Below are 26,203 nucleotides of genomic sequence, written 5' to 3'. Positions count from 1 at the left end.
TAGAGTTGCAATCAACTTAGGCTTACGATGACTCTGGAAGACGCGGCCTTGCATTTTTGTCTGTCTCCTTTTTCTGACACACCCAGATGAGCTCATGGAGCTCTCTCCTAACTAGCTAATGATCTTAATCAGGTGTGTTTAATAAGGGAGACATACAGAGCGGTGGGATTGGAAACCATTGCAGCACACAACGACAGGACTTCTTTTCACATTAGAAGTCAACAAGAAATCACGTGACCCCGACGTGATTTGAACATGCAACCTTCTGATCTGGAGTCAGACGCGCTACCGTTGCGCCACGAGGTCCTGAACCCAGAGGTGATGTATTTTGCTTAACCCCCTTGACACAGAATGCAAATAAGTAAATATACGGTGCTCAAGGAACACTCTTGATGTTGGACTTTATACTCAGGAGATCAAAAACAGATCGTCTGACCTCAAGGTGATTTGGAGCCAGACACTCTACCGTTGCACTACAAGATAGCGGAAAAATTATTTAGTGTTTCATGCTAAAGCACTTTGATAAACTATGCAAATCCGCTAGTCTTTACACTCACAAAGTCAAGAACAGTTCGCTTGACCTCAACATAATTGGAACACGCAACCTCCCGATCCGGGGTCAGGCGCACTCTGTCGCGGCCACGAGGGCGAGAAAACAAGCTTAATTGCTTTGATTCAATTTGCAAATCAGTCACGGTAAAGGGCTGTAGACTTTTTATATACTATGGATGTCAAGAAGAGATCAACTGATGTGATTGGAACATGCAACCGTCTGATCTGGATTCAGCCAAGCTACCGTTGTACCCCAAGACACCACAAACCTATCTGGTGTTTCCTGCTTAAGCCACCTTTGGTCATCCTGCCTTCGATAGCTCAGCTGGTAGAGCGGAGGACTGTAGATAATACATTGGCTATCCTTTGGTCGCTGGTTCGATTCCGGCTCGAAAGAGCTGGCTTTTGAATTCGGCAAGTAGATGTTTCCACGATTTCTTCAGAGATTGCAGGGCAAGATATGCAAAAGTAACACGTCAAGAGGCAGATCTGTCACAGTACACAATGACAGGAATGGTTATTACATGAGATCTCAGGCTTAATAAAAATAACAGGTCAAGATACAAATCTATCACAGTACACTGGTGATTTTCAATCCTGATCCTGGGGACCCCCTGCTCTGGGCTGTGTTTCCCAAAAGCGTTGCAATCCTTAATACAACGTAGACGCATTGAAACCAATAGAGTTGCAATCAACTTAGGCTTACGATGACTCTGGAAGACGCGGCCTTGCATTTTTGTCTGTCTCCTTTTTCTGACACACCCAGATGAGCTCATGGAGCTCTCTCCTAACTAGCTAATGATCTTAATCAGGTGTGTTTAATAAGGGAGACATACAGAGCGGTGGGATTGGAAACCATTGCAGCACACAACGACAGGACTTCTTTTCACATTAGAAGTCAACAAGAAATCACGTGACCCCGACGTGATTTGAACACGCAACCTTCTGATCTGGAGTCAGACGCGCTACCGTTGCGCCACGAGGTCCTGAACCCAGAGGTGATGTATTTTGCTTAACCCCCTTGACACAGAATGCAAATCAGTAAATATACGGTGCTCAAGGAACACTCTTGATGTTGGACTTTATACTCAGGAGATCAAAAACAGATCGTCTGACCTCAAGGTGATTTGGAGCCAGACACTCTACCGTTGCACTACAAGATAGCGGAAAAATTATTTAGTGTTTCATGCTAAAGCACTTTGATAAACTATGCAAATCCGCTAGTGTTTACACTCACAAAGTCAAGAACAGTTCGCTTGACCTCAACATAATTGGAACACGCAACCTCCCGATCCGGGGTCAGGCGCACTCTGTCGCGGCCACGAGGTCGAGAAAACAAGCTTAATTGCTTTGATTCAATTTGCAAATCAGTCACGGTAAAGGGCTGTAGACTTTATACTATGGATGTCAAGAAGAGATCAACTGATGTGATTGGAACATGCAACCGTCTGATCTGGATTCAGCCAAGCTACCGTTGTACCCCAAGACACCACAAACCTATCTGGTGTTTCCTGCTTAAGCCACCTTCGGTCATCCTGCCTTCGATAGCTCAGCTGGTAGAGCGGAGGACTGTAGATAATACATTGGCTATCCTTAGGTCGCTGGTTAGATTCCGGCTCGAAGGAGCTGGCTTTTGAATTCGGCAAGTAGATGTTTCCACGATTTCTTCAGAGATTGCAGGGCAAGATATGCAAAAGTAACACGTCAAGAGGCAGATCTGTCACAGTACACAATGACAGGAATGGTTATTACATGAGATCTCAGGCTTAATAAAAATAACAGGTCAAGATACAAATCTATCACAGTACACTGGTGATTTTCAATCCTGATCCTGGGGACCCCCTGCTCTGGGCTGTGTTTCCCAAAAGCGTTGCAATCCTTAATACAACGTAGACGCATTGAAACCAATAGAGTTGCAATCAACTTAGGCTTACGATGACTCTGGAAGATGCGGCCTTGCATTTTTGTCTGTCTCCTTTTTCTGACACACCCAGATGAGCTCATGGAGCTCTCTCCTAACTAGCTAATGATCTTAATCAGGTGTGTTTAATAAGGGAGACATACAGAGCGGTGGGATTGGAAACCATTGCAGCACACAACGACAGGACTTCTTTTCACATTAGAAGTCAACAAGAAATCACGTGACCCCGACGTGATTTGAACACGCAACCTTCTGATCTGGAGTAAGACGCGCTACCGTTGCGCCACGAGGTCCTGAACCCAGAGGTGATGTATTTTGCTTAACCCCCTTGACACAGAATGCAAATCAGTAAATATACGGTGCTCAAGGAACACTCTTGATGTTGGACTTTATACTCAGGAGATCAAAAACAGATCGTCTGACCTCAAGTTGATTTGGAGCCAGACACTCTACCGTTGCACTACAAGATAGCGGAAAAATTATTTAGTGTTTCATGCTAAAGCACTTTGATAAACTATGCAAATCCACGTTGGGCGGCTCTGTTGACTCTCTTTCTTCCCAAAAGGGTGGCGGGCTCCAGCGTGCCCATTCGCCGCGCAGGCTGAGTGGATTTTGCGAGCTCCGGAAACATCTTTCAAAACAGATGTCGCTGTTAGTGCGAGCGATTTTAATCCCTATCACTAACCCTAACCCTTGCTTTTACACCGGTGATCCGGCGGCAGCAAGCAACAGCGGCTGTCTCTGTGGCGCAATCGGTTAGCGCGTTCGGCTGTTAACCGAAAGGTTGGTGGTTCGAGCCCACCCAGGGACGTGTGAAATGCCGGAGTTTTGCACGCGCGTCAGGTGTCCACTAACGCCTATGCCATTCTTAGGGTTGCGAGGCACAGCTTTCTCAGGGCGTTTATCTTGTGCACCTTCAATAAGCTGGCTTGTTTTAAAAGAATTCAGCGGCGGGTGTTTGGTGAACATTTTCACCAGCTCGAGTAGTTTGCTGTGGCATGTGGATGCCTTCTTTACTGATGATCTGTCTCTGGGGCTCATCTAGTTGACATAGTTTCCGCTGACATTCGGCTGAAGGTGCTGATCCACTATCTGCTCTTGGTACGGACTGGAACCGGGGGACTGTAGTGACCATCAGATCGGAATACAGAATGGATCTGGTGGCTACGGTGACCTCAGAATAAGAAGAAACAGACTAATATTAATGTAGATGCAAAAGTTCCATGTTGCCACAAAGTCAATACCCAATACCCCACCGGGATGACTTGAAAATACAGTCAGCATCGGCAATTTTTGCCAGTCTCTCTGGAGGCTTGTTGAGAAAGATAGTCTTGCTTCGTTTTGTTTCCTTTTATTGGCGTGGCTGGTTGTTGGTCCTCGTCAAAGAGGTGTCCACCGATCATAGCGTGCCGGAGCCAGAAGACTTGTTGTTTTGTCAATATGTTCTCAAGACTTTGCGGCAGTTATCAATAAACTACAGCACAGTCACAGCTCGCCGCTACCCATCGTAAACAGGTTGGGCCTGTCTGTTCCGGTGGGCTCTCAGTGGTGCTAAAGCATCAAATGAAGAGGATGGGATTCGAACCCACACAAACCAAGGCGTGCCGAGCACAACGGACTAGCCTTGCATCGCCTTAACCACTCGACCACCTTTCTTTTTGCGCTGTCCTTTTGTTTAACACTCCCGATTCAGACCACCAGCTCATTAGTAGAGCGCTCGGTGAACTGAACTGAGTGTGTCAGATAGGGAAGACACACAAAAATTGCAGAGTGGGGTCCCCAGGACCGAGGATCACTGCTAAATGTACCGAACGACGAGGATGGGATTCGAACCCACGCGTGCAGAGCACAATGGATTAGCAGTCCATCGCCTTAACCACTCGGCCACCTCGTCATATTACGTGGCGTCTTTTATTTAGCACTCCCGATTCAGATCATCAGCTCATTAGTAGAGAACTCAAAGAACTGAACTGAGTGTGTTAGATAAGGAGGACACACAAAAAGTTCAGCATGGGGTCCCCAGGACCTAGATTAAGGTCCAGTGCTAAAGGAACCGAACGACAAGGATGGGATTAGCAGTCCATCGCCTTAACCACTCGGCCTCCCCGCCCCCTTGCTGACTGAGAGAGGCCATGCTGCGGACCTTTTCAGCTGCTGCTGTGCTTTCAGCAGGCTGTTTTGAGCACAGAGGGAATAGTGAATGAGCCGTCTTTTACACACCTCTAATCTGTTCCGTAGAAACACGGTGCAGCAACCCGTGCCAGGAGACTGTTTGTGCGGCAGTTTAAAGCTTGCTACCACCTTGTCGGTTCACATCCACGTAGGTGCCTGAAAAGGTCACGACCGTCGCCGGCATTCTTTCGCAGAGGCAATATTGTAGCCTGTGAGGTTTATCCGAGGCGCGATCATTGCTGGTTGAAAACTTTACCCAATACCCCGCCAGGATGACTTGAAAATACAGTCAGCATCGGCAATTTTTGCCAGTCTCTCTGGAGGCTTGTTGAGAAAGATAGTCTTGCTTCGTTTTGTTTCCTTTTATTGGCGTGGCTGGTTGTTGGTCCTCGTCAAAGAGGTGTCCACCGATCATAGCGTGCCGGAGCCAGAAGACTTGTTGTTTTGTCAATATGTTCTCAAGACTTTGCGGCAGTTATCAATAAACTACAGCACAGTCACAGCTCGCCGCTACCCATCGTAAACAGGTTGGGCCTGTCTGTTCCGGTGGGCTCTCAGTGGTGCTAAAGCATCAAATGAAGAGGATGGGATTCGAACCCACACAAACCAAGGCGTGCCGAGCACAACGGACTAGCCTTGCATCGCCTTAACCACTCGACCACCTTTCTTTTTGCGCTGTCCTTTTGTTTAACACTCCCGATTCAGACCACCAGCTCATTAGTAGAGCGCTCGGTGAACTGAACTGAGTGTGTCAGATAGGGAAGACACACAAAAATTGCAGAGTGGGGTCCCCAGGACCGAGGATCACTGCTAAATGTACCGAACGACGAGGATGGGATTCAAACCCACGCGTGCAGAGCACAATGGATTAGCAGTCCATCGCCTTAACCACTCGGCCACCTCGTCATATTACGTGGCGTCTTTTATTTAGCACTCCCGATTCAGATCATCAGCTCATTAGTAGAGAACTCAAAGAACTGAACTGAGTGTGTTAGATAAGGAGGACACACAAAAAGTTCAGCATGGGGTCCCCAGGACCTAGATTAAGGTCCAGTGCTAAAGGAACCGAACGACAAGGATGGGATTAGCAGTCCATCGCCTTAACCACTCGGCCTCCCCGCCCCCTTGCTGACTGAGAGAGGCCATGCTGCGGACCTTTTCAGCTGCTGCTGTGCTTTCAGCAGGCTGTTTTGAGCACAGAGGGAATAGTGAATGAGCCGTCTTTTACACACCTCTAATCTGTTCCGTAGAAACACGGTGCAGCAACCCGTGCCAGGAGACTGTTTGTGCGGCAGTTTAAAGCTTGCTACCACCTTGTCGGTTCACATCCACGTAGGTGCCTGAAAAGGTCACGACCGTCGCCGGCATTCTTTCGCAGAGGCAATATTGTAGCCTGTGAGGTTTATCCGAGGCGCGATCATTGCTGGTTGAAAACTTTACCCAATACCCCGCCAGGATGACTTGAAATACAGTCAGCTTTGGCAATTTTTGCTAGCCTCTCTGGAGGCTTAGAGTATTGTTGAGAAAAAGTAGTCTTGTTTCGTTTAGGTTTTGCTTCTCGTTGAAAAGGTGTCTGCTGATGATTGAGCGCCAGAGCCAGAAGGCTTGTTGTTTTGTAAATATGTCCTCAAGACGGGTATCATTAAACTGCAGCGCAATTACAGCTCACCGTTACCCATCGTAAACAGGTTGGGCCTGTCTGGTCCGGTGGGCTCTCAGTGGCGCTAAAGCTTCCAGTGCATGTCGAGCACAATGTATTAGCCTTCCACCGCCTTAACCGCTGGACCACCTCGTCATCTTGCGTGGTTTCTTTGTTTAACACTCCTGAATCATGTGCATGTGGATGCCTTCTTCGTCTTTTGTTTCAGCCGCCGAGGGCCTGTTTTCCACTGAGGCCCTGCGTCAAACTCCCTATGAGACACAATCGAACGTTAGTAGTAACCTCCGATTACGGCCGAATGTGGATTCTGCTCGGACGACGGGGCACCGGTACATCCTTTGTAGCTTTGGCTTGTTAGCCAAACGCTACAGCAGTTTGCCATTTCCCATCAAATCATCCTTGATTTCCTTAAGAAAGGTGCCCCAAATTGGTGGAAAATCACATCTCAACCATACGCTGTCCAAAGCATTGACCCGCCTTCACGCGGCAAAACAGAACGTGTTGTTGGCCCGCACTGCTGGGTCAAACTGCGCTTCCCAAAAATAGATTGGGTCAAAACCGACAGAAGAAAACTCTAAGCCTGCTCTAAGCCCTACCCACGGGGAGGGCTCGACAGTCTCGCACAACGCGAGAGCCTCCGTTTCGCATGTGTAATTTGGGGGCCGATGAAAACTGGGTCCGACCCGGTGAAGAAGCCCACGACCAGCCCGGCTAGCTCAGTCGGTAGAGCATGAGACTCTTAATCTCAGGGTCGTGGGTTCGAGCCACACGTTGGGCGGCTCTGTTGACTCTCTTTCTTCCCAAAAGGGTGGCGGGCTCCAGCGTGCCCATTCGCCGCGCAGGCTGAGTGGATTTTGCGAGCTCCGGAAACATCTTTCAAAACAGATGTCGCTGTTAGTGCGAGCGATTTTAATCCCTATCACTAACCCTAACCCTTGCTTTTACACCGGTGATCCGGCGGCAGCAAGCAACAGCGGCTGTCTCTGTGGCGCAATCGGTTAGCGCGTTCGGCTGTTAACCGAAAGGTTGGTGGTTCGAGCCCACCCAGGGACGTGTGAAATGCCGGAGTTTTGCACGCGCGTCAGGTGTCCACTAACGCCTATGCCATTCTTAGGGTTGCGAGGCACAGCTTTCTCAGGGCGTTTATCTTGTGCACCTTCAATAAGCTGGCTTGTTTTAAAAGAATTCAGCGGCGGGTGTTTGGTGAACATTTTCACCAGCTCGAGTAGTTTGCTGTGGCATGTGGATGCCTTCTTTACTGATGATCTGTCTCTGGGGCTCATCTAGTTGACATAGTTTCCGCTGACATTCGGCTGAAGGTGCTGATCCACTATCTGCTCTTGGTACGGACTGGAACCGGGGGACTGTAGTGACCATCAGATCGGAATACAGAATGGATCTGGTGGCTACGGTGACCTCAGAATAAGAAGAAACAGACTAATATTAATGTAGATGCAAAAGTTCCATGTTGCCACAAAGTCAATACCCAATACCCCACCGGGATGACTTGAAAATACAGTCAGCATCGGCAATTTTTGCCAGTCTCTCTGGAGGCTTGTTGAGAAAGATAGTCTTGCTTCGTTTTGTTTCCTTTTATTGGCGTGGCTGGTTGTTGGTCCTCGTCAAAGAGGTGTCCACCGATCATAGCGTGCCGGAGCCAGAAGACTTGTTGTTTTGTCAATATGTTCTCAAGACTTTGCGGCAGTTATCAATAAACTACAGCACAGTCACAGCTCGCCGCTACCCATCGTAAACAGGTTGGGCCTGTCTGTTCCGGTGGGCTCTCAGTGGTGCTAAAGCATCAAATGAAGAGGATGGGATTCGAACCCACACAAACCAAGGCGTGCCGAGCACAACGGACTAGCCTTGCATCGCCTTAACCACTCGACCACCTTTCGTTTTGCGCGGTCCTTTTGTTTAACACTCCCGATTCAGACCACCAGCTCATTAGTAGAGCGCTCGGTGAACTGAACTGAGTGTGTCAGATAGGGAAGACACACAAAAATTGCAGAGTGGGGTCCCCAGGACCGAGGATCACTGCTAAATGTACCGAACGACGAGGATGGGATTCGAACCCACGCGTGCAGAGCACAATGGATTAGCAGTCCATCGCCTTAACCACTCGGCCACCTCGTCATATTACGTGGCGTCTTTTATTTAGCACTCCCGATTCAGATCATCAGCTCATTAGTAGAGAACTCAAAGAACTGAACTGAGTGTGTTAGATAAGGAGGACACACAAAAAGTTCAGCATGGGGTCCCCAGGACCTAGATTAAGGTCCAGTGCTAAAGGAACCGAACGACAAGGATGGGATTAGCAGTCCATCGCCTTAACCACTCGGCCTCCCCGCCCCCTTGCTGACTGAGAGAGGCCATGCTGCGGACCTTTTCAGCTGCTGCTGTGCTTTCAGCAGGCTGTTTTGAGCACAGAGGGAATAGTGAATGAGCCGTCTTTTACACACCTCTAATCTGTTCCGTAGAAACACGGTGCAGCAACCCGTGCCAGGAGACTGTTTGTGCGGCAGTTTAAAGCTTGCTACCACCTTGTCGGTTCACATCCACGTAGGTGCCTGAAAAGGTCACGACCGTCGCCGGCATTCTTTCGCAGAGGCAATATTGTAGCCTGTGAGGTTTATCCGAGGCGCGATCATTGCTGGTTGAAAACTTTACCCAATACCCCGCCAGGATGACTTGAAATACAGTCAGCTTTGGCAATTTTTGCTAGCCTCTCTGGAGGCTTAGAGTATTGTTGAGAAAAAGTAGTCTTGTTTTGTTTAGGTTTTGCTTCTCGTTGAAAAGGTGTCTGCTGATGATTGAGCGCCAGAGCCAGAAGGCTTGTTGTTTTGTAAATATGTCCTCAAGACGGGTATCATTAAACTGCAGCGCAATTACAGCTCACCGTTACCCATCGTAAACAGGTTGGGCCTGTCTGGTCCGGTGGGCTCTCAGTGGCGCTAAAGCTTCCAGTGCATGTCGAGCACAATGTATTAGCCTTCCACCGCCTTAACCGCTGGACCACCTCGTCATCTTGCGTGGTTTCTTTGTTTAACACTCCTGAATCATGTGCATGTGGATGCCTTCTTCGTCTTTTGTTTCAGCCGCCGAGGGCCTGTTTTCCACTGAGGCCCTGCGTCAAACTCCCTATGAGACACAATCGAACGTTAGTAGTAACCTCCGATTACGGCCGAATGTGGATTCTGCTCGGACGACGGGGCACCGGTACATCCTTTGTAGCTTTGGCTTGTTAGCCAAACGCTACAGCAGTTTGCCATTTCCCATCAAATCATCCTTGATTTCCTTAAGAAAGGTGCCCCAAATTGGTGGAAAATCACATCTCAACCATACGCTGTCCAAAGCATTGACCCGCCTTCACGCGGCAAAACAGAACGTGTTGTTGGCCCGCACTGCTGGGTCAAACTGCGCTTCCCAAAAATAGATTGGGTCAAAACCGACAGAAGAAAACTCTAAGCCTGCTCTAAGCCCTACCCACGGGGAGGGCTCGACAGTCTCGCACAACGCGAGAGCCTCCGTTTCGCATGTGTAATTTGGGGGCCGATGAAAACTGGGTCCGACCCGGTGAAGAAGCCCACGACCAGCCCGGCTAGCTCAGTCGGTAGAGCATGAGACTCTTAATCTCAGGGTCGTGGGTTCGAGCCACACGTTGGGCGGCTCTGTTGACTCTCTTTCTTCCCAAAAGGGTGGCGGGCTCCAGCGTGCCCATTCGCCGCGCAGGCTGAGTGGATTTTGCGAGCTCCGGAAACATCTTTCAAAACAGATGTCGCTGTTAGTGCGAGCGATTTTAATCCCTATCACTAACCCTAACCCTTGCTTTTACACCGGTGATCCGGCGGCAGCAAGCAACAGCGGCTGTCTCTGTGGCGCAATCGGTTAGCGCGTTCGGCTGTTAACCGAAAGGTTGGTGGTTCGAGCCCACCCAGGGACGTGTGAAATGCCGGAGTTTTGCACGCGCGTCAGGTGTCCACTAACGCCTATGCCATTCTTAGGGTTGCGAGGCACAGCTTTCTCAGGGCGTTTATCTTGTGCACCTTCAATAAGCTGGCTTGTTTTAAAAGAATTCAGCGGCGGGTGTTTGGTGAACATTTTCACCAGCTCGAGTAGTTTGCTGTGGCATGTGGATGCCTTCTTTACTGATGATCTGTCTCTGGGGCTCATCTAGTTGACATAGTTTCCGCTGACATTCGGCTGAAGGTGCTGATCCACTATCTGCTCTTGGTACGGACTGGAACCGGGGGACTGTAGTGACCATCAGATCGGAATACAGAATGGATCTGGTGGCTACGGTGACCTCAGAATAAGAAGAAACAGACTAATATTAATGTAGATGCAAAAGTTCCATGTTGCCACAAAGTCAATACCCAATACCCCACCGGGATGACTTGAAAATACAGTCAGCATCGGCAATTTTTGCCAGTCTCTCTGGAGGCTTGTTGAGAAAGATAGTCTTGCTTCGTTTTGTTTCCTTTTATTGGCGTGGCTGGTTGTTGGTCCTCGTCAAAGAGGTGTCCACCGATCATAGCGTGCCGGAGCCAGAAGACTTGTTGTTTTGTCAATATGTTCTCAAGACTTTGCGGCAGTTATCAATAAACTACAGCACAGTCACAGCTCGCCGCTACCCATCGTAAACAGGTTTGGCCTGTCTGTTCCGGTGGGCTCTCAGTGGTGCTAAAGCATCAAATGAAGAGGATGGGATTCGAACCCACACAAACCAAGGCGTGCCGAGCACAACGGACTAGCCTTGCATCGCCTTAACCACTCGACCACCTTTTGTTTTGCGCGGTCCTTTTGTTTAACACTCCCGATTCAGACCACCAGCTCATTAGTAGAGCGCTCGGTGAACTGAACTGAGTGTGTCAGATAGGGAAGACACACAAAAATTGCAGAGTGGGGTCCCCAGGACCGAGGATCACTGCTAAATGTACCGAACGACGAGGATGGGATTCGAACCCACGCGTGCAGAGCACAATGGATTAGCAGTCCATCGCCTTAAACACTCGGCCACCTCGTCATATTACGTGGCGTCTTTTATTTAGCACTCCCGATTCAGATCATCAGCTCATTAGTAGAGAACTCAAAGAACTGAACTGAGTGTGTTAGATAAGGAGGACACACAAAAAGTTCAGCATGGGGTCCCCAGGACCTAGATTAAGGTCCAGTGCTAAAGGAACCGAACGACAAGGATGGGATTAGCAGTCCATCGCCTTAACCACTCGGCCTCCCCGCCCCCTTGCTGACTGAGAGAGGCCATGCTGCGGACCTTTTCAGCTGCTGCTGTGCTTTCAGCAGGCTGTTTTGAGCACAGAGGGAATAGTGAATGAGCCGTCTTTTACACACCTCTAATCTGTTCCGTAGAAACACGGTGCAGCAACCCGTGCCAGGAGACTGTTTGTGCGGCAGTTTAAAGCTTGCTACCACCTTGTCGGTTCACATCCACGTAGGTGCCTGAAAAGGTCACGACCGTCGCCGGCATTCTTTCGCAGAGGCAATATTGTAGCCTGTGAGGTTTATCCGAGGCGCGATCATTGCTGGTTGAAAACTTTACCCAATACCCCGCCAGGATGACTTGAAATACAGTCAGCTTTGGCAATTTTTGCTAGCCTCTCTGGAGGCTTAGAGTATTGTTGAGAAAAAGTAGTCTTGTTTCGTTTAGGTTTTGCTTCTCGTTGAAAAGGTGTCTGCTGATGATTGAGCGCCAGAGCCAGAAGGCTTGTTGTTTTGTAAATATGTCCTCAAGACGGGTATCATTAAACTGCAGCGCAATTACAGCTCACCGTTACCCATCGTAAACAGGTTGGGCCTGTCTGGTCCGGTGGGCTCTCAGTGGCGCTAAAGCTTCCAGTGCATGTCGAGCACAATGTATTAGCCTTCCACCGCCTTAACCGCTGGACCACCTCGTCATCTTGCGTGGTTTCTTTGTTTAACACTCCTGAATCATGTGCATGTGGATGCCTTCTTCGTCTTTTGTTTCAGCCGCCGAGGGCCTGTTTTCCACTGAGGCCCTGCGTCAAACTCCCTATGAGACACAATCGAACGTTAGTAGTAACCTCCGATTACGGCCGAATGTGGATTCTGCTCGGACGACGGGGCACCGGTACATCCTTTGTAGCTTTGGCTTGTTAGCCAAACGCTACAGCAGTTTGCCATTTCCCATCAAATCATCCTTGATTTCCTTAAGAAAGGTGCCCCAAATTGGTGGAAAATCACATCTCAACCATACGCTGTCCAAAGCATTGACCCGCCTTCACGCGGCAAAACAGAACGTGTTGTTGGCCCGCACTGCTGGGTCAAACTGCGCTTCCCAAAAATAGATTGGGTCAAAACCGACAGAAGAAAACTCTAAGCCTGCTCTAAGCCCTACCCACGGGGAGGGCTCGACAGTCTCGCACAACGCGAGAGCCTCCGTTTCGCATGTGTAATTTGGGGGCCGATGAAAACTGGGTCCGACCCGGTGAAGAAGCCCACGACCAGCCCGGCTAGCTCAGTCGGTAGAGCATGAGACTCTTAATCTCAGGGTCGTGGGTTCGAGCCCCACGTTGGGCGGCTCTGTTGACTCTCTTTCTTCCCAAAAGGGTGGCGGGCTCCAGCGTGCCCATTCGCCGCGCAGGCTGAGTGGATTTTGCGAGCTCCGGAAACATCTTTCAAAACAGATGTCGCTGTTAGTGCGAGCGATTTTAATCCCTATCACTAACCCTAACCCTTGCTTTTACACCGGTGATCCGGCGGCAGCAAGCAACAGCGGCTGTCTCTGTGGCGCAATCGGTTAGCGCGTTCGGCTGTTAACCGAAAGGTTGGTGGTTCGAGCCCACCCAGGGACGTGTGAAATGCCGGAGTTTTGCACGCGCGTCAGGTGTCCACTAACGCCTATGCCATTCTTAGGGTTGCGAGGCACAGCTTTCTCAGGGCGTTTATCTTGTGCACCTTCAATAAGCTGGCTTGTTTTAAAAGAATTCAGCGGCGGGTGTTTGGTGAACATTTTCACCAGCTCGAGTAGTTTGCTGTGGCATGTGGATGCCTTCTTTACTGATGATCTGTCTCTGGGGCTCATCTAGTTGACATAGTTTCCGCTGACATTCGGCTGAAGGTGCTGATCCACTATCTGCTCTTGGTACGGACTGGAACCGGGGGACTGTAGTGACCATCAGATCGGAATACAGAATGGATCTGGTGGCTACGGTGACCTCAGAATAAGAAGAAACAGACTAATATTAATGTAGATGCAAAAGTTCCATGTTGCCACAAAGTCAATACCCAATACCCCACCGGGATGACTTGAAAATACAGTCAGCATCGGCAATTTTTGCCAGTCTCTCTGGAGGCTTGTTGAGAAAGATAGTCTTGCTTCGTTTTGTTTCCTTTTATTGGCGTGGCTGGTTGTTGGTCCTCGTCAAAGAGGTGTCCACCGATCATAGCGTGCCGGAGCCAGAAGACTTGTTGTTTTGTCAATATGTTCTCAAGACTTTGCGGCAGTTATCAATAAACTACAGCACAGTCACAGCTCGCCGCTACCCATCGTAAACAGGTTGGGCCTGTCTGTTCCGGTGGGCTCTCAGTGGTGCTAAAGCATCAAATGAAGAGGATGGGATTCGAACCCACACAAACCAAGGCGTGCCGAGCACAACGGACTAGCCTTGCATCGCCTTAACCACTCGACCACCTTTCGTTTTGCGCGGTCCTTTTGTTTAACACTCCCGATTCAGACCACCAGCTCATTAGTAGAGCGCTCGGTGAACTGAACTGAGTGTGTCAGATAGGGAAGACACACAAAAATTGCAGAGTGGGGTCCCCAGGACCGAGGATCACTGCTAAATGTACCGAACGACGAGGATGGGATTCGAACCCACGCGTGCAGAGCACAATGGATTAGCAGTCCATCGCCTTAACCACTCGGCCACCTCGTCATATTACGTGGCGTCTTTTATTTAGCACTCCCGATTCAGATCATCAGCTCATTAGTAGAGAACTCAAAGAACTGAACTGAGTGTGTTAGATAAGGAGGACACACAAAAAGTTCAGCATGGGGTCCCCAGGACCTAGATTAAGGTCCAGTGCTAAAGGAACCGAACGACAAGGATGGGATTAGCAGTCCATCGCCTTAACCACTCGGCCTCCCCGCCCCCTTGCTGACTGAGAGAGGCCATGCTGCGGACCTTTTCAGCTGCTGCTGTGCTTTCAGCAGGCTGTTTTGAGCACAGAGGGAATAGTGAATGAGCCGTCTTTTACACACCTCTAATCTGTTCCGTAGAAACACGGTGCAGCAACCCGTGCCAGGAGACTGTTTGTGCGGCAGTTTAAAGCTTGCTACCACCTTGTCGGTTCACATCCACGTAGGTGCCTGAAAAGGTCACGACCGTCGCCGGCATTCTTTCGCAGAGGCAATATTGTAGCCTGTGAGGTTTATCCGAGGCGCGATCATTGCTGGTTGAAAACTTTACCCAATACCCCGCCAGGATGACTTGAAATACAGTCAGCTTTGGCAATTTTTGCTAGCCTCTCTGGAGGCTTAGAGTATTGTTGAGAAAAAGTAGTCTTGTTTCGTTTAGGTTTTGCTTCTCGTTGAAAAGGTGTCTGCTGATGATTGAGCGCCAGAGCCAGAAGGCTTGTTGTTTTGTAAATATGTCCTCAAGACGGGTATCATTAAACTGCAGCGCAATTACAGCTCACCGTTACCCATCGTAAACAGGTTGGGCCTGTCTGGTCCGGTGGGCTCTCAGTGGCGCTAAAGCTTCCAGTGCATGTCGAGCACAATGTATTAGCCTTCCACCGCCTTAACAGCTGGACCACCTCGTCATCTTGCGTGGTTTCTTTGTTTAACACTCCTGAATCATGTGCATGTGGATGCCTTCTTCGTCTTTTGTTTCAGCCGCCGAGGGCCTGTTTTCCACTGAGGCCCTGCGTCAAACTCCCTATGAGACACAATCGAACGTTAGTAGTAACCTCCGATTACGGCCGAATGTGGATTCTGCTCGGACGACGGGGCACCGGTACATCCTTTGTAGCTTTGGCTTGTTAGCCAAACGCTACAGCAGTTTGCCATTTCCCATCAAATCATCCTTGATTTCCTTAAGAAAGGTGCCCCAAATTGGTGGAAAATCACATCTCAACCATACGCTGTCCAAAGCATTGACCCGCCTTCACGCGGCAAAACAGAACGTGTTGTTGGCCCGCACTGCTGGGTCAAACTGCGCTTCCCAAAAATAGATTGGGTCAAAACCGACAGAAGAAAACTCTAAGCCTGCTCTAAGCCCTACCCACGGGGAGGGCTCGACAGTCTCGCACAACGCGAGAGCCTCCGTTTCGCATGTGTAATTTGGGGGCCGATAAAAACTGGGTCCGACCCGGTGAAGAAGCCCACGACCAGCCCGGCTAGCTCAGTCGGTAGAGCATGAGACTCTTAATCTCAGGGTCGTGGGTTCGAGCCCCACGTTGGGCGGCTCTGTTGACTCTCTTTCTTCCCAAAAGGGTGGCGGGCTCCAGCGTGCCCATTCGCCGCGCAGGCTGAGTGGATTTTGCGAGCTCCGGAAACATCTTTCAAAACAGATGTCGCTGTTAGTGCGAGCGATTTTAATCCCTATCACTAACCCTAACCCTTGCTTTTACACCGGTGATCCGGCGGCAGCAAGCAACAGCGGCTGTCTCTGTGGCGCAATCGGTTAGCGCGTTCGGCTGTTAACCGAAAGGTTGGTGGTTCGAGCCCACCCAGGGACGTGTGAAATGCCGGAGTTTTGCACGCGCGTCAGGTGTCCACTAACGCCTATGCCATTCTTAGGGTTGCGAGGCACAGCTTTCTCAGGGCGTTTATCTTGTGCACCTTCAATAAGCTGGCTTGTTTTAAAAGAATTCAGCGGCGGGTGTTTGGTGAACATTTTCACCAGCTCGAGTAGTTTGCTGTGGCATGTGGATGCCTTCTTTACTGATGATCTGTCTCTGGGGCTCATCTAGTTGACATAGTTTCCGCTGACATTCGGCTGAAGGTGCTGATCCACTATCTGCTCTTGGTACGGACTGGAACCGGGGGACTGTAGTGACCATCAGATCGGAATACAGAATGGATCTGGTGGCTACGGTGACCTCAGAATAAGAAGAAACAGACTAATATTAATGTAGATGCAAAAGTTCCATGTTGCCACAAAGTCAATACCCAATACCCCACCGGGATGACTTGAAAATACAGTCAGCATCGGCAATTTTTGCCAGTCTCTCTGGAGGCTTGTTGAGAAAGATAGTCTTGCTTCGTTTTGTTTCCTTTTATTGGCGTGGCTGGTTGTTGGTCCTCGTCAAAGAGGTGTCCACCGATCATAGCGTGCCGGAGCCAGAAGACTTGTTGTTTTGTCAATATGTTCTCAAGACTTTGCGGCAGTTATCAATAAACTACAGCACAGTCACAGCTCGCCGCTACCCATCGTAAACAGGTTTGGCCTGTCTGTTCCGGTGGGCTCTCAGTGGTGCTAAAGCATCAAATGAAGAGGATGGGATTCGAACCCACACAAACCAAGGCGTGCCGAGCACAACGGACTAGCCTTGCATCGCCTTAACCACTCGACCACCTTTCGTTTTGCGCGGTCCTTTTGTTTAACACTCCCGATTCAGACCACCAGCTCATTAGTAGAGCGCTCGGTGAACTGAACTGAGTGTGTCAGATAGGGAAGACACACAAAAATTGCAGAGTGGGGTCCCCAGGACCGAGGATCACTGCTAAATGTACCGAACGACGAGGATGGGATTCGAACCCACGCGTGCAGAGCACAATGGATTAGCAGTCCATCGCCTTAACCACTCGGCCACCTCGTCATATTACGTGGCGTCTTTTATTTAGCACTCCCGATTCAGATCATCAGCTCATTAGTAGAGAACTCAAAGAACTGAACTGAGTGTGTTAGATAAGGAGGACACACAAAAAGTTCAGCATGGGGTCCCCAGGACCTAGATTAAGGTCCAGTGCTAAAGGAACCGAACGACAAGGATGGGATTAGCAGTCCATCGCCTTAACCACTCGGCCTCCCCGCCCCCTTGCTGACTGAGAGAGGCCATGCTGCGGACCTTTTCAGCTGCTGCTGTGCTTTCAGCAGGCTGTTTTGAGCACAGAGGGAATAGTGAATGAGCCGTCTTTTACACACCTCTAATCTGTTCCGTAGAAACACGGTGCAGCAACCCGTGCCAGGAGACTGTTTGTGCGGCAGTTTAAAGCTTGCTACCACCTTGTCGGTTCACATCCACGTAGGTGCCTGAAAAGGTCCCGACCGTCGCCGGCATTCTTTCGCAGAGGCAATATTGTAGCCTGTGAGGTTTATCCGAGGCGCGATCATTGCTGGTTGAAAACTTTACCCAATACCCCGCCAGGATGACTTGAAATACAGTCAGCTTTGGCAATTTTTGCTAGCCTCTCTGGAGGCTTAGAGTATTGTTGAGAAAAAGTAGTCTTGTTTCGTTTAGGTTTTGCTTCTCGTTGAAAAGGTGTCTGCTGATGATTGAGCGCCAGAGCCAGAAGGCTTGTTGTTTTGTAAATATGTCCTCAAGACGGGTATCATTAAACTGCAGCGCAATTACAGCTCACCGTTACCCATCGTAAACAGGTTGGGCCTGTCTGGTCCGGTGGGCTCTCAGTGGCGCTAAAGCTTCCAGTGCATGTCGAGCACAATGTATTAGCCTTCCACCGCCTTAACCGCTGGACCACCTCGTCATCTTGCGTGGTTTCTTTGTTTAACACTCCTGAATCATGTGCATGTGGATGCCTTCTTCGTCTTTTGTTTCAGCCGCCGAGGGCCTGTTTTCCACTGAGGCCCTGCGTCAAACTCCCTATGAGACACAATCGAACGTTAGTAGTAACCTCCGATTACGGCCGAATGTGGATTCTGCTCGGACGACGGGGCACCGGTACATCCTTTGTAGCTTTGGCTTGTTAGCCAAACGCTACAGCAGTTTGCCATTTCCCATCAAATCATCCTTGATTTCCTTAAGAAAGGTGCCCCAAATTGGTGGAAAATCACATCTCAACCATACGCTGTCCAAAGCATTGACCCGCCTTCACGCGGCAAAACAGAACGTGTTGTTGGCCCGCACTGCTGGATCAAACTGCGCTTCCCAAAAATAGATTGGGTCAAAACCGACAGAAGAAAACTCTAAGCCTGCTCTAAGCCCTACCCACGGGGAGGGCTCGACAGTCTCGCACAACGCGAGAGCCTCCGTTTCGCATGTGTAATTTGGGGGCCGATGAAAACTGGGTCCAACCCGGTGAAGAAGCCCACGACCAGCCCGGCTAGCTCAGTCGGTAGAGCATGAGACTCTTAATCTCAGGGTCGTGGGTTCGAGCCCCACGTTGGGCGGCTCTGTTGACTCTCTTTCTTCCCAAAAGGGTGGCGGGCTCCAGCGTGCCCATTCGCCGCGTAGGCTGAGTGGATTTTGCGAGCTCCGGAAACATCTTTCAAAACAGATGTCGCTGTTAGTGCGAGCGATTTTAATCCCTATCACTAACCCTAACCCTTGCTTTTACACCGGTGATCCGGCGGCAGCAAGCAACAGCGGCTGTCTCTGTGGCGCAATCGGTTAGCGCGTTCGGCTGTTAACCGAAAGGTTGGTGGTTCGAGCCCACCCAGGGACGTGTGAAATGCCGGAGTTTTGCACGCGCGTCAGGTGTCCACTAACGCCTATGCCATTCTTAGGGTTGCGAGGCACAGCTTTCTCAGGGCGTTTATCTTGTGCACCTTCAATAAGCTGGCTTGTTTTAAAAGAATTCAGCGGCGGGTGTTTGGTGAACATTTTCACCAGCTCGAGTAGTTTGCTGTGGCATGTGGATGCCTTCTTTACTGATGATCTGTCTCTGGGGCTCATCTAGTTGACATAGTTTCCGCTGACATTCGGCTGAAGGTGCTGATCCACTATCTGCTCTTGGTACGGACTGGAACCGGGGGACTGTAGTGACCATCAGATCGGAATACAGAATGGATCTGGTGGCTACGGTGACCTCAGAATAAGAAGAAACAGACTAATATTAATGTAGATGCAAAAGTTCCATGTTGCCACAAAGTCAATACCCAATACCCCACCGGGATGACTTGAAAATACAGTCAGCATCGGCAATTTTTGCCAGTCTCTCTGGAGGCTTGTTGAGAAAGATAGTCTTGCTTCGTTTTGTTTCCTTTTATTGGCGTGGCTGGTTGTTGGTCCTCGTCAAAGAGGTGTCCACCGATCATAGCGTGCCGGAGCCAGAAGACTTGTTGTTTTGTCAATATGTTCTCAAGACTTTGCGGCAGTTATCAATAAACTACAGCACAGTCACAGCTCGCCGCTACCCATCGTAAACAGGTTGGGCCTGTCTGTTCCGGTGGGCTCTCAGTGGTGCTAAAGCATCAAATGAAGAGGATGGGATTCGAACCCACACAAACCAAGGCGTGCCGAGCACAACGGACTAGCCTTGCATCGCCTTAAACACTCGACCACCTTTCGTTTTGCGCGGTCCTTTTGTTTAACACTCCCGATTCAGACCACCAGCTCATTAGTAGAGCGCTCGGTGAACTGAACTGAGTGTGTCAGATAGGGAAGACACACAAAAATTGCAGAGTGGGGTCCCCAGGACCGAGGATCACTGCTAAATGTACCGAACGACGAGGATGGGATTCGAACCCACGCGTGCAGAGCACAATGGATTAGCAGTCCATCGCCTTAACCACTCGGCCACCTCGTCATATTACGTGGCGTCTTTTATTTAGCACTCCCGATTCAGATCATCAGCTCATTAGTAGAGAACTCAAAGAACTGAACTGAGTGTGTTAGATAAGGAGGACACACAAAAAGTTCAGCATGGGGTCCCCAGGACCTAGATTAAGGTCCAGTGCTAAAGGAACCGAACGACAAGGATGGGATTAGCAGTCCATCGCCTTAACCACTCGGCCTCCCCGCCCCCTTGCTGACTGAGAGAGGCCATGCTGCGGACCTTTACAGCTGCTGCTGTGCTTTCAGCAGGCTGTTTTGAGCACAGAGGGAATAGTGAATGAGCCGTCTTTTACACACCTCTAATCTGTTCCGTAGAAACACGTTGCAGCAACCCGTGCCAGGAGACTGTTTGTGCGGCAGTTTAAAGCTTGCTACCACCTTGTCGGTTCACATCCACGTAGGTGCCTGAAAAGGTCACGACCGTCGCCGGCATTCTTTCGCAGAGGCAATATTGTAGCCTGTGAGGTTTATCCGAGGCGCGATCATTGCTGGTTGAAAACTTTACCCAATACCCCGCCAGGATGACTTGAAATACAGTCAGCTTTGGCAATTTTTGCTAGCCTCTCTGGAGGCTTAGAGTATTGTTGAGAAAAAGTAGTCTTGTTTCGTTTAGGTTTTGCTTCTCGTTGAAAAGGTGTCTGCTGATGATTGAGCGCCAGAGCCAGAAGGCTTGTTGTTTTGTAAATATGTCCTCAAGACGGGTATCATTAAACTGCAGCGCAATTACAGCTCACCGTTACCCATCGTAAACAGGTTGGGCCTGTCTGGTCCGGTGGGCTCTCAGTGGCGCTAAAGCTTCCAGTGCATGTCGAGCACAATGTATTAGCCTTCCACCGCCTTAACCGCTGGACCACCTCGTCATCTTGCGTGGTTTCTTTGTTTAACACTCCTGAATCATGTGCATGTGGATGCCTTCTTCGTCTTTTGTTTCAGCCGCCGAGGGCCTGTTTTCCACTGAGGCCCTGCGTCAAACTCCCTATGAGACACAATCGAACGTTAGTAGTAACCTCCGATTACGGCCGAATGTGGATTCTGCTCGGACGACGGGGCACCGGTACATCCTTTGTAGCTTTGGCTTGTTAGCCAAACGCTACAGCAGTTTGCCATTTCCCATCAAATCATCCTTGATTTCCTTAAGAAAGGTGCCCCAAATTGGTGGAAAATCACATCTCAACCATACGCTGTCCAAAGCATTGACCCGCCTTCACGCGGCAAAACAGAACGTGTTGTTGGCCCGCACTGCTGGATCAAACTGCGCTTCCCAAAAATAGATTGGGTCAAAACCGACAGAAGAAAACTCTAAGCCTGCTCTAAGCCCTACCCACGGGGAGGGCTCGACAGTCTCGCACAACGCGAGAGCCTCCGTTTCGCATGTGTAATTTGGGGGCCGATGAAAACTGGGTCCGACCCGGTGAAGAAGCCCACGACCAGCCCGGCTAGCTCAGTCGGTAGAGCATGAGACTCTTAATCTCAGGGTCGTGGGTTCGAGCCCCACGTTGGGCGGCTCTGTTGACTCTCTTTCTTCCCAAAAGGGTGGCGGGCTCCAGCGTGCCCATTCGCCGCGCAGGCTGAGTGGATTTTGCGAGCTCCGGAAACATCTTTCAAAACAGATGTCGCTGTTAGTGCGAGCGATTTTAATCCCTATCACTAACCCTAACCCTTGCTTTTACACCGGTGATCCGGCGGCAGCAAGCAACAGCGGCTGTCTCTGTGGCGCAATCGGTTAGCGCGTTCGGCTGTTAACCGAAAGGTTGGTGGTTCGAGCCCACCCAGGGACGTGTGAAATGCCGGAGTTTTGCACGCGCGTCAGGTGTCCACTAACGCCTATGCCATTCTTAGGGTTGCGAGGCACAGCTTTCTCAGGGCGTTTATCTTGTGCACCTTCAATAAGCTGGCTTGTTTTAAAAGAATTCAGCGGCGGGTGTTTGGTGAACATTTTCACCAGCTCGAGTAGTTTGCTGTGGCATGTGGATGCCTTCTTTACTGATGATCTGTCTCTGGGGCTCATCTAGTTGACATAGTTTCCGCTGACATTCGGCTGAAGGTGCTGATCCACTATCTGCTCTTGGTACGGACTGGAACCGGGGGACTGTAGTGACCATCAGATCGGAATACAGAATGGATCTGGTGGCTACGGTGACCTCAGAATAAGAAGAAACAGACTAATATTAATGTAGATGCAAAAGTTCCATGTTGCCACAAAGTCAATACCCAATACCCCACCGGGATGACTTGAAAATACAGTCAGCATCGGCAATTTTTGCCAGTCTCTCTGGAGGCTTGTTGAGAAAGATAGTCTTGCTTCGTTTTGTTTCCTTTTATTGGCGTGGCTGGTTGTTGGTCCTCGTCAAAGAGGTGTCCACCGATCATAGCGTGCCGGAGCCAGAAGACTTGTTGTTTTGTCAATATGTTCTCAAGACTTTGCGGCAGTTATCAATAAACTACAGCACAGTCACAGCTCGCCGCTACCCATCGTAAACAGGTTGGGCCTGTCTGTTCCGGTGGGCTCTCAGTGGTGCTAAAGCATCAAATGAAGAGGATGGGATTCAAACCCACACAAACCAAGGCGTGCCGAGCACAACGGACTAGCCTTGCATCGCCTTAACCACTCGACCACCTTTCGTTTTGCGCGGTCCTTTTGTTTAACACTCCCGATTCAGACCACCAGCTCATTAGTAGAGCGCTCGGTGAACTGAACTGAGTGTGTCAGATAGGGAAGACACACAAAAATTGCAGAGTGGGGTCCCCAGGACCGAGGATCACTGCTAAATGTACCAAACGACGAGGATGGGATTCGAACCCACGCGTGCAGAGCACAATGGATTAGCAGTCCATCGCCTTAACCACTCGGCCACCTCGTCATATTACGTGGCGTCTTTTATTTAGCACTCCCGATTCAGATCATCAGCTCATTAGTAGAGAACTCAAAGAACTGAACTGAGTGTGTTAGATAAGGAGGACACACAAAAAGTTCAGCATGGGGTCCCCAGGACCTAGATTAAGGTCCAGTGCTAAAGGAACCGAACGACAAGGATGGGATTAGCAGTCCATCGCCTTAACCACTCGGCCTCCCCGCCCCCTTGCTGACTGAGAGAGGCCATGCTGCGGACCTTTTCAGCTGCTGCTGTGCTTTCAGCAGGCTGTTTTGAGCACAGAGGGAATAGTGAATGAGCCGTCTTTTACACACCTCTAATCTGTTCCGTAGAAACACGGTGCAGCAACCCGTGCCAGGAGACTGTTTGTGCGGCAGTTTAAAGCTTGCTACCACCTTGTCGGCTCACATCCACGTAGGTGCCTGAAAAGGTCACGACCGTCGCCGGCATTCTTTCGCAGAGGCAATATTGTAGCCTGTGAGGTTTATCCGAGGCGCGATCATTGCTGGTTGAAAACTTTACCCAATACCCCGCCAGGATGACTTGAAATACAGTCAGCTTTGGCAATTTTTGCTAGCCTCTCTGGAGGCTTAGAGTATTGTTGAGAAAAAGTAGTCTTGTTTCGTTTAGGTTTTGCTTCTCGTTGAAAAGGTGTCTGCTGATGATTGAGCGCCAGAGCCAGAAGGCTTGTTGTTTTGTAAATATGTCCTCAAGACGGGTATCATTAAACTGCAGCGCAATTACAGCTCACCGTTACCCATCGTAAACAGGTTGGGCCTGTCTGGTCCGGTGGGCTCTCAGTGGCGCTAAAGCTTCCAGTGCATGTCGAGCACAATGTATTAGCCTTCCACCGCCTTAACCGCTGGACCACCTCGTCATCTTGCGTGGTTTCTTTGTTTAACACTCCTGAATCATGTGCATGTGGATGCCTTCTTCGTCTTTTGTTTCAGCCGCCGAGGGCCTGTTTTCCACTGAGGCCCTGCGTCAAACTCCCTATGAGACACAATCGAACGTTAGTAGTAACCTCCGATTACGGCCGAATGTGGATTCTGCTCGGACGACGGGGCACCGGTACATCCTTTGTAGCTTTGGCTTGTTAGCCAAACGCTACAGCAGTTTGCCATTTCCCATCAAATCATCCTTGATTTCCTTAAGAAAGGTGCCCCAAATTGGTGGAAAATCACATCTCAACCATACGCTGTCCAAAGCATTGACCCGCCTTCACGCGGCAAAACAGAACGTGTTGTTGGCCCGCACTGCTGGGTCAAACTGCGCTTCCCAAAAATAGATTGGGTCAAAACCGACAGAAGAAAACTCTAAGCCTGCTCTAAGCCCTACCCACGGGGAGGGCTCGACAGTCTCGCACAACGCGAGAGCCTCCGTTTCGCCTGTGTAATTTGGGGGCCGATGAAAACTGGGTCCGACCCGGTGAAGAAGCCCACGACCAGCCCGGCTAGCTCAGTCGGTAGAGCATGAGACTCTTAATCTCAGGGTCGTGGGTTCGAGCCCCACGTTGGGCGGCTCTGTTGACTCTCTTTCTTCCCAAAAGGGTGGCGGGCTCCAGCGTGCCCATTCGCCGCGCAGGCTGAGTGGATTTTGCGAGCTCCGGAAACATCTTTCAAAACAGATGTCGCTGTTAGTGCGAGCGATTTTAATCCCTATCACTAACCCTAACCCTTGCTTTTACACCGGTGATCCGGCGGCAGCAAGCAACAGCGGCTGTCTCTGTGGCGCAATCGGTTAGCGCGTTCGGCTGTTAACCGAAAGGTTGGTGGTTCGAGCCCACCCAGGGACGTGTGAAATGCCGGAGTTTTGCACGCGCGTCAGGTGTCCACTAACGCCTATGCAATTCTTAGGGTTGCGAGGCACAGCTTTCTCAGGGCGTTTATCTTGTGCACCTTCAATAAGCTGGCTTGTTTTAAAAGAATTCAGCGGCGGGTGTTTGGTGAACATTTTCACCAGCTCGAGTAGTTTGCTGTGGCATGTGGATGCCTTCTTTACTGATGATCTGTCTCTGGGGCTCATCTAGTTGACATAGTTTCCGCTGACATTCGGCTGAAGGTGCTGATCCACTATCTGCTCTTGGTACGGACTGGAACCGGGGGACTGTAGTGACCATCAGATCGGAATACAGAATGGATCTGGTGGCTACGGTGACCTCAGAATAAGAAGAAACAGACTAATATTAATGTAGATGCAAAAGTTCCATGTTGCCACAAAGTCAATACCCAATACCCCACCGGGATGACTTGAAAATACAGTCAGCATCGGCAATTTTTGCCAGTCTCTCTGGAGGCTTGTTGAGAAAGATAGTCTTGCTTCGTTTTGTTTCCTTTTATTGGCGTGGCTGGTTGTTGGTCCTCGTCAAAGAGGTGTCCACCGATCATAGCGTGCCGGAGCCAGAAGACTTGTTGTTTTGTCAATATGTTCTCAAGACTTTGCGGCAGTTATCAATAAACTACAGCACAGTCACAGCTCGCCGCTACCCATCGTAAACAGGTTGGGCCTGTCTGTTCCGGTGGGCTCTCAGTGGTGCTAAAGCATCAAATGAAGAGGATGGGATTCGAACCCACACAAACCAAGGCGTGCCGAGCACAACGGACTAGCCTTGCATCGCCTTAACCACTCGACCACCTTTCGTTTTGCGCGGTCCTTTTGTTTAACACTCCCGATTCAGACCACCAGCTCATTAGTAGAGCGCTCGGTGAACTGAACTGAGTGTGTCAGATAGGGAAGACACACAAAAATTGCAGAGTGGGGTCCCCAGGACCGAGGATCACTGCTAAATGTACCAAACGACGAGGATGGGATTCGAACCCACGCGTGCAGAGCACAATGGATTAGCAGTCCATCGCCTTAACCACTCGGCCACCTCGTCATATTACGTGGCGTCTTTTATTTAGCACTCCCGATTCAGATCATCAGCTCATTAGTAGAGAACTCAAAGAACTGAACTGAGTGTGTTAGATAAGGAGGACACACAAAAAGTTCAGCATGGGGTCCCCAGGACCTAGATTAAGGTCCAGTGCTAAAGGAACCGAACGACAAGGATGGGATTAGCAGTCCATCGCCTTAACCACTCGGCCTCCCCGCCCCCTTGCTGACTGAGAGAGGCCATGCTGCGGACCTTTTCAGCTGCTGCTGTGCTTTCAGCAGGCTGTTTTGAGCACAGAGGGAATAGTGAATGAGCCGTCTTTTACACACCTCTAATCTGTTCCGTAGAAACACGGTGCAGCAACCCGTGCCAGGAGACTGTTTGTGCGGCAGTTTAAAGCTTGCTACCACCTTGTCGGCTCACAT

The 26,203-nt window shown here is 50.0% G+C and overlaps 31 non-coding genes across 31 annotated transcripts; 21 read left to right on the top strand and 10 right to left on the bottom strand.

The window, feature by feature from the left end:
- Positions 1 to 234: 234 nt before the first annotated feature.
- On the bottom strand, positions 235 to 306 carry trnaw-cca (transfer RNA tryptophan (anticodon CCA)). The gene has a single exon. It is a non-coding gene; the product is annotated as a tRNA-Trp (tRNA).
- A 1,160-nt stretch (positions 307 to 1,466) lies between these two features.
- trnaw-cca (transfer RNA tryptophan (anticodon CCA)) lies at positions 1,467 to 1,538 on the bottom strand. The gene has a single exon. It is a non-coding gene; the product is annotated as a tRNA-Trp (tRNA).
- A 1,156-nt stretch (positions 1,539 to 2,694) lies between these two features.
- On the bottom strand, positions 2,695 to 2,766 carry trnaw-cca (transfer RNA tryptophan (anticodon CCA)). Its single transcript has one exon. It is a non-coding gene; the product is annotated as a tRNA-Trp (tRNA).
- A 444-nt stretch (positions 2,767 to 3,210) lies between these two features.
- trnan-guu (transfer RNA asparagine (anticodon GUU)) lies at positions 3,211 to 3,284 on the top strand. The gene has a single exon. It is a non-coding gene; the product is annotated as a tRNA-Asn (tRNA).
- Positions 3,285 to 4,285: 1,001 nt separating this feature from the next.
- On the bottom strand, positions 4,286 to 4,367 carry trnas-gcu (transfer RNA serine (anticodon GCU)). The gene has a single exon. It is a non-coding gene; the product is annotated as a tRNA-Ser (tRNA).
- Positions 4,368 to 4,827: 460 nt separating this feature from the next.
- Positions 4,828 to 4,969, top strand: LOC141284969 (U4 spliceosomal RNA). Its single transcript, XR_012338523.1, has one exon. It is a non-coding gene; the product is annotated as a U4 spliceosomal RNA (small nuclear RNA).
- Positions 4,970 to 6,011: 1,042 nt separating this feature from the next.
- LOC141283415 (U4 spliceosomal RNA) lies at positions 6,012 to 6,152 on the top strand. The gene has a single exon (XR_012338145.1). It is a non-coding gene; the product is annotated as a U4 spliceosomal RNA (small nuclear RNA).
- A 1,132-nt stretch (positions 6,153 to 7,284) lies between these two features.
- On the top strand, positions 7,285 to 7,358 carry trnan-guu (transfer RNA asparagine (anticodon GUU)). The gene has a single exon. It is a non-coding gene; the product is annotated as a tRNA-Asn (tRNA).
- A 1,001-nt stretch (positions 7,359 to 8,359) lies between these two features.
- On the bottom strand, positions 8,360 to 8,441 carry trnas-gcu (transfer RNA serine (anticodon GCU)). The gene has a single exon. It is a non-coding gene; the product is annotated as a tRNA-Ser (tRNA).
- Positions 8,442 to 8,901: 460 nt separating this feature from the next.
- On the top strand, positions 8,902 to 9,042 carry LOC141283407 (U4 spliceosomal RNA). Its single transcript, XR_012338144.1, has one exon. It is a non-coding gene; the product is annotated as a U4 spliceosomal RNA (small nuclear RNA).
- A 1,132-nt stretch (positions 9,043 to 10,174) lies between these two features.
- On the top strand, positions 10,175 to 10,248 carry trnan-guu (transfer RNA asparagine (anticodon GUU)). The gene has a single exon. It is a non-coding gene; the product is annotated as a tRNA-Asn (tRNA).
- A 1,543-nt stretch (positions 10,249 to 11,791) lies between these two features.
- LOC141283400 (U4 spliceosomal RNA) lies at positions 11,792 to 11,932 on the top strand. The gene has a single exon (XR_012338143.1). It is a non-coding gene; the product is annotated as a U4 spliceosomal RNA (small nuclear RNA).
- An 858-nt stretch (positions 11,933 to 12,790) lies between these two features.
- On the top strand, positions 12,791 to 12,863 carry trnak-cuu (transfer RNA lysine (anticodon CUU)). The gene has a single exon. It is a non-coding gene; the product is annotated as a tRNA-Lys (tRNA).
- Positions 12,864 to 13,064: 201 nt separating this feature from the next.
- Positions 13,065 to 13,138, top strand: trnan-guu (transfer RNA asparagine (anticodon GUU)). Its single transcript has one exon. It is a non-coding gene; the product is annotated as a tRNA-Asn (tRNA).
- Positions 13,139 to 14,139: 1,001 nt separating this feature from the next.
- On the bottom strand, positions 14,140 to 14,221 carry trnas-gcu (transfer RNA serine (anticodon GCU)). Its single transcript has one exon. It is a non-coding gene; the product is annotated as a tRNA-Ser (tRNA).
- Positions 14,222 to 14,681: 460 nt separating this feature from the next.
- Positions 14,682 to 14,822, top strand: LOC141283392 (U4 spliceosomal RNA). Its single transcript, XR_012338142.1, has one exon. It is a non-coding gene; the product is annotated as a U4 spliceosomal RNA (small nuclear RNA).
- Positions 14,823 to 15,680: 858 nt separating this feature from the next.
- trnak-cuu (transfer RNA lysine (anticodon CUU)) lies at positions 15,681 to 15,753 on the top strand. The gene has a single exon. It is a non-coding gene; the product is annotated as a tRNA-Lys (tRNA).
- Positions 15,754 to 15,954: 201 nt separating this feature from the next.
- Positions 15,955 to 16,028, top strand: trnan-guu (transfer RNA asparagine (anticodon GUU)). The gene has a single exon. It is a non-coding gene; the product is annotated as a tRNA-Asn (tRNA).
- Positions 16,029 to 17,029: 1,001 nt separating this feature from the next.
- On the bottom strand, positions 17,030 to 17,111 carry trnas-gcu (transfer RNA serine (anticodon GCU)). Its single transcript has one exon. It is a non-coding gene; the product is annotated as a tRNA-Ser (tRNA).
- A 460-nt stretch (positions 17,112 to 17,571) lies between these two features.
- On the top strand, positions 17,572 to 17,712 carry LOC141283387 (U4 spliceosomal RNA). The gene has a single exon (XR_012338141.1). It is a non-coding gene; the product is annotated as a U4 spliceosomal RNA (small nuclear RNA).
- Positions 17,713 to 18,570: 858 nt separating this feature from the next.
- Positions 18,571 to 18,643, top strand: trnak-cuu (transfer RNA lysine (anticodon CUU)). The gene has a single exon. It is a non-coding gene; the product is annotated as a tRNA-Lys (tRNA).
- A 201-nt stretch (positions 18,644 to 18,844) lies between these two features.
- On the top strand, positions 18,845 to 18,918 carry trnan-guu (transfer RNA asparagine (anticodon GUU)). Its single transcript has one exon. It is a non-coding gene; the product is annotated as a tRNA-Asn (tRNA).
- A 1,001-nt stretch (positions 18,919 to 19,919) lies between these two features.
- trnas-gcu (transfer RNA serine (anticodon GCU)) lies at positions 19,920 to 20,001 on the bottom strand. The gene has a single exon. It is a non-coding gene; the product is annotated as a tRNA-Ser (tRNA).
- Positions 20,002 to 20,461: 460 nt separating this feature from the next.
- Positions 20,462 to 20,602, top strand: LOC141283380 (U4 spliceosomal RNA). The gene has a single exon (XR_012338140.1). It is a non-coding gene; the product is annotated as a U4 spliceosomal RNA (small nuclear RNA).
- An 858-nt stretch (positions 20,603 to 21,460) lies between these two features.
- Positions 21,461 to 21,533, top strand: trnak-cuu (transfer RNA lysine (anticodon CUU)). Its single transcript has one exon. It is a non-coding gene; the product is annotated as a tRNA-Lys (tRNA).
- Positions 21,534 to 21,734: 201 nt separating this feature from the next.
- Positions 21,735 to 21,808, top strand: trnan-guu (transfer RNA asparagine (anticodon GUU)). Its single transcript has one exon. It is a non-coding gene; the product is annotated as a tRNA-Asn (tRNA).
- Positions 21,809 to 22,809: 1,001 nt separating this feature from the next.
- trnas-gcu (transfer RNA serine (anticodon GCU)) lies at positions 22,810 to 22,891 on the bottom strand. Its single transcript has one exon. It is a non-coding gene; the product is annotated as a tRNA-Ser (tRNA).
- Positions 22,892 to 23,351: 460 nt separating this feature from the next.
- On the top strand, positions 23,352 to 23,492 carry LOC141283374 (U4 spliceosomal RNA). Its single transcript, XR_012338139.1, has one exon. It is a non-coding gene; the product is annotated as a U4 spliceosomal RNA (small nuclear RNA).
- Positions 23,493 to 24,350: 858 nt separating this feature from the next.
- trnak-cuu (transfer RNA lysine (anticodon CUU)) lies at positions 24,351 to 24,423 on the top strand. Its single transcript has one exon. It is a non-coding gene; the product is annotated as a tRNA-Lys (tRNA).
- A 201-nt stretch (positions 24,424 to 24,624) lies between these two features.
- Positions 24,625 to 24,698, top strand: trnan-guu (transfer RNA asparagine (anticodon GUU)). The gene has a single exon. It is a non-coding gene; the product is annotated as a tRNA-Asn (tRNA).
- Positions 24,699 to 25,699: 1,001 nt separating this feature from the next.
- trnas-gcu (transfer RNA serine (anticodon GCU)) lies at positions 25,700 to 25,781 on the bottom strand. Its single transcript has one exon. It is a non-coding gene; the product is annotated as a tRNA-Ser (tRNA).
- Positions 25,782 to 26,203: the final 422 nt, after the last annotated feature.

This window comes from Garra rufa, chromosome 1 (genome assembly GCF_049309525.1).
Source record: "Garra rufa chromosome 1, GarRuf1.0, whole genome shotgun sequence".
In the NCBI taxonomy this organism is placed as follows: Eukaryota; Metazoa; Chordata; class Actinopteri; order Cypriniformes; family Cyprinidae; genus Garra; species Garra rufa.
The sequence above is the reverse complement of the archived record's forward strand: the minus strand, read 5'-3'. Positions and strand labels throughout refer to the sequence as shown.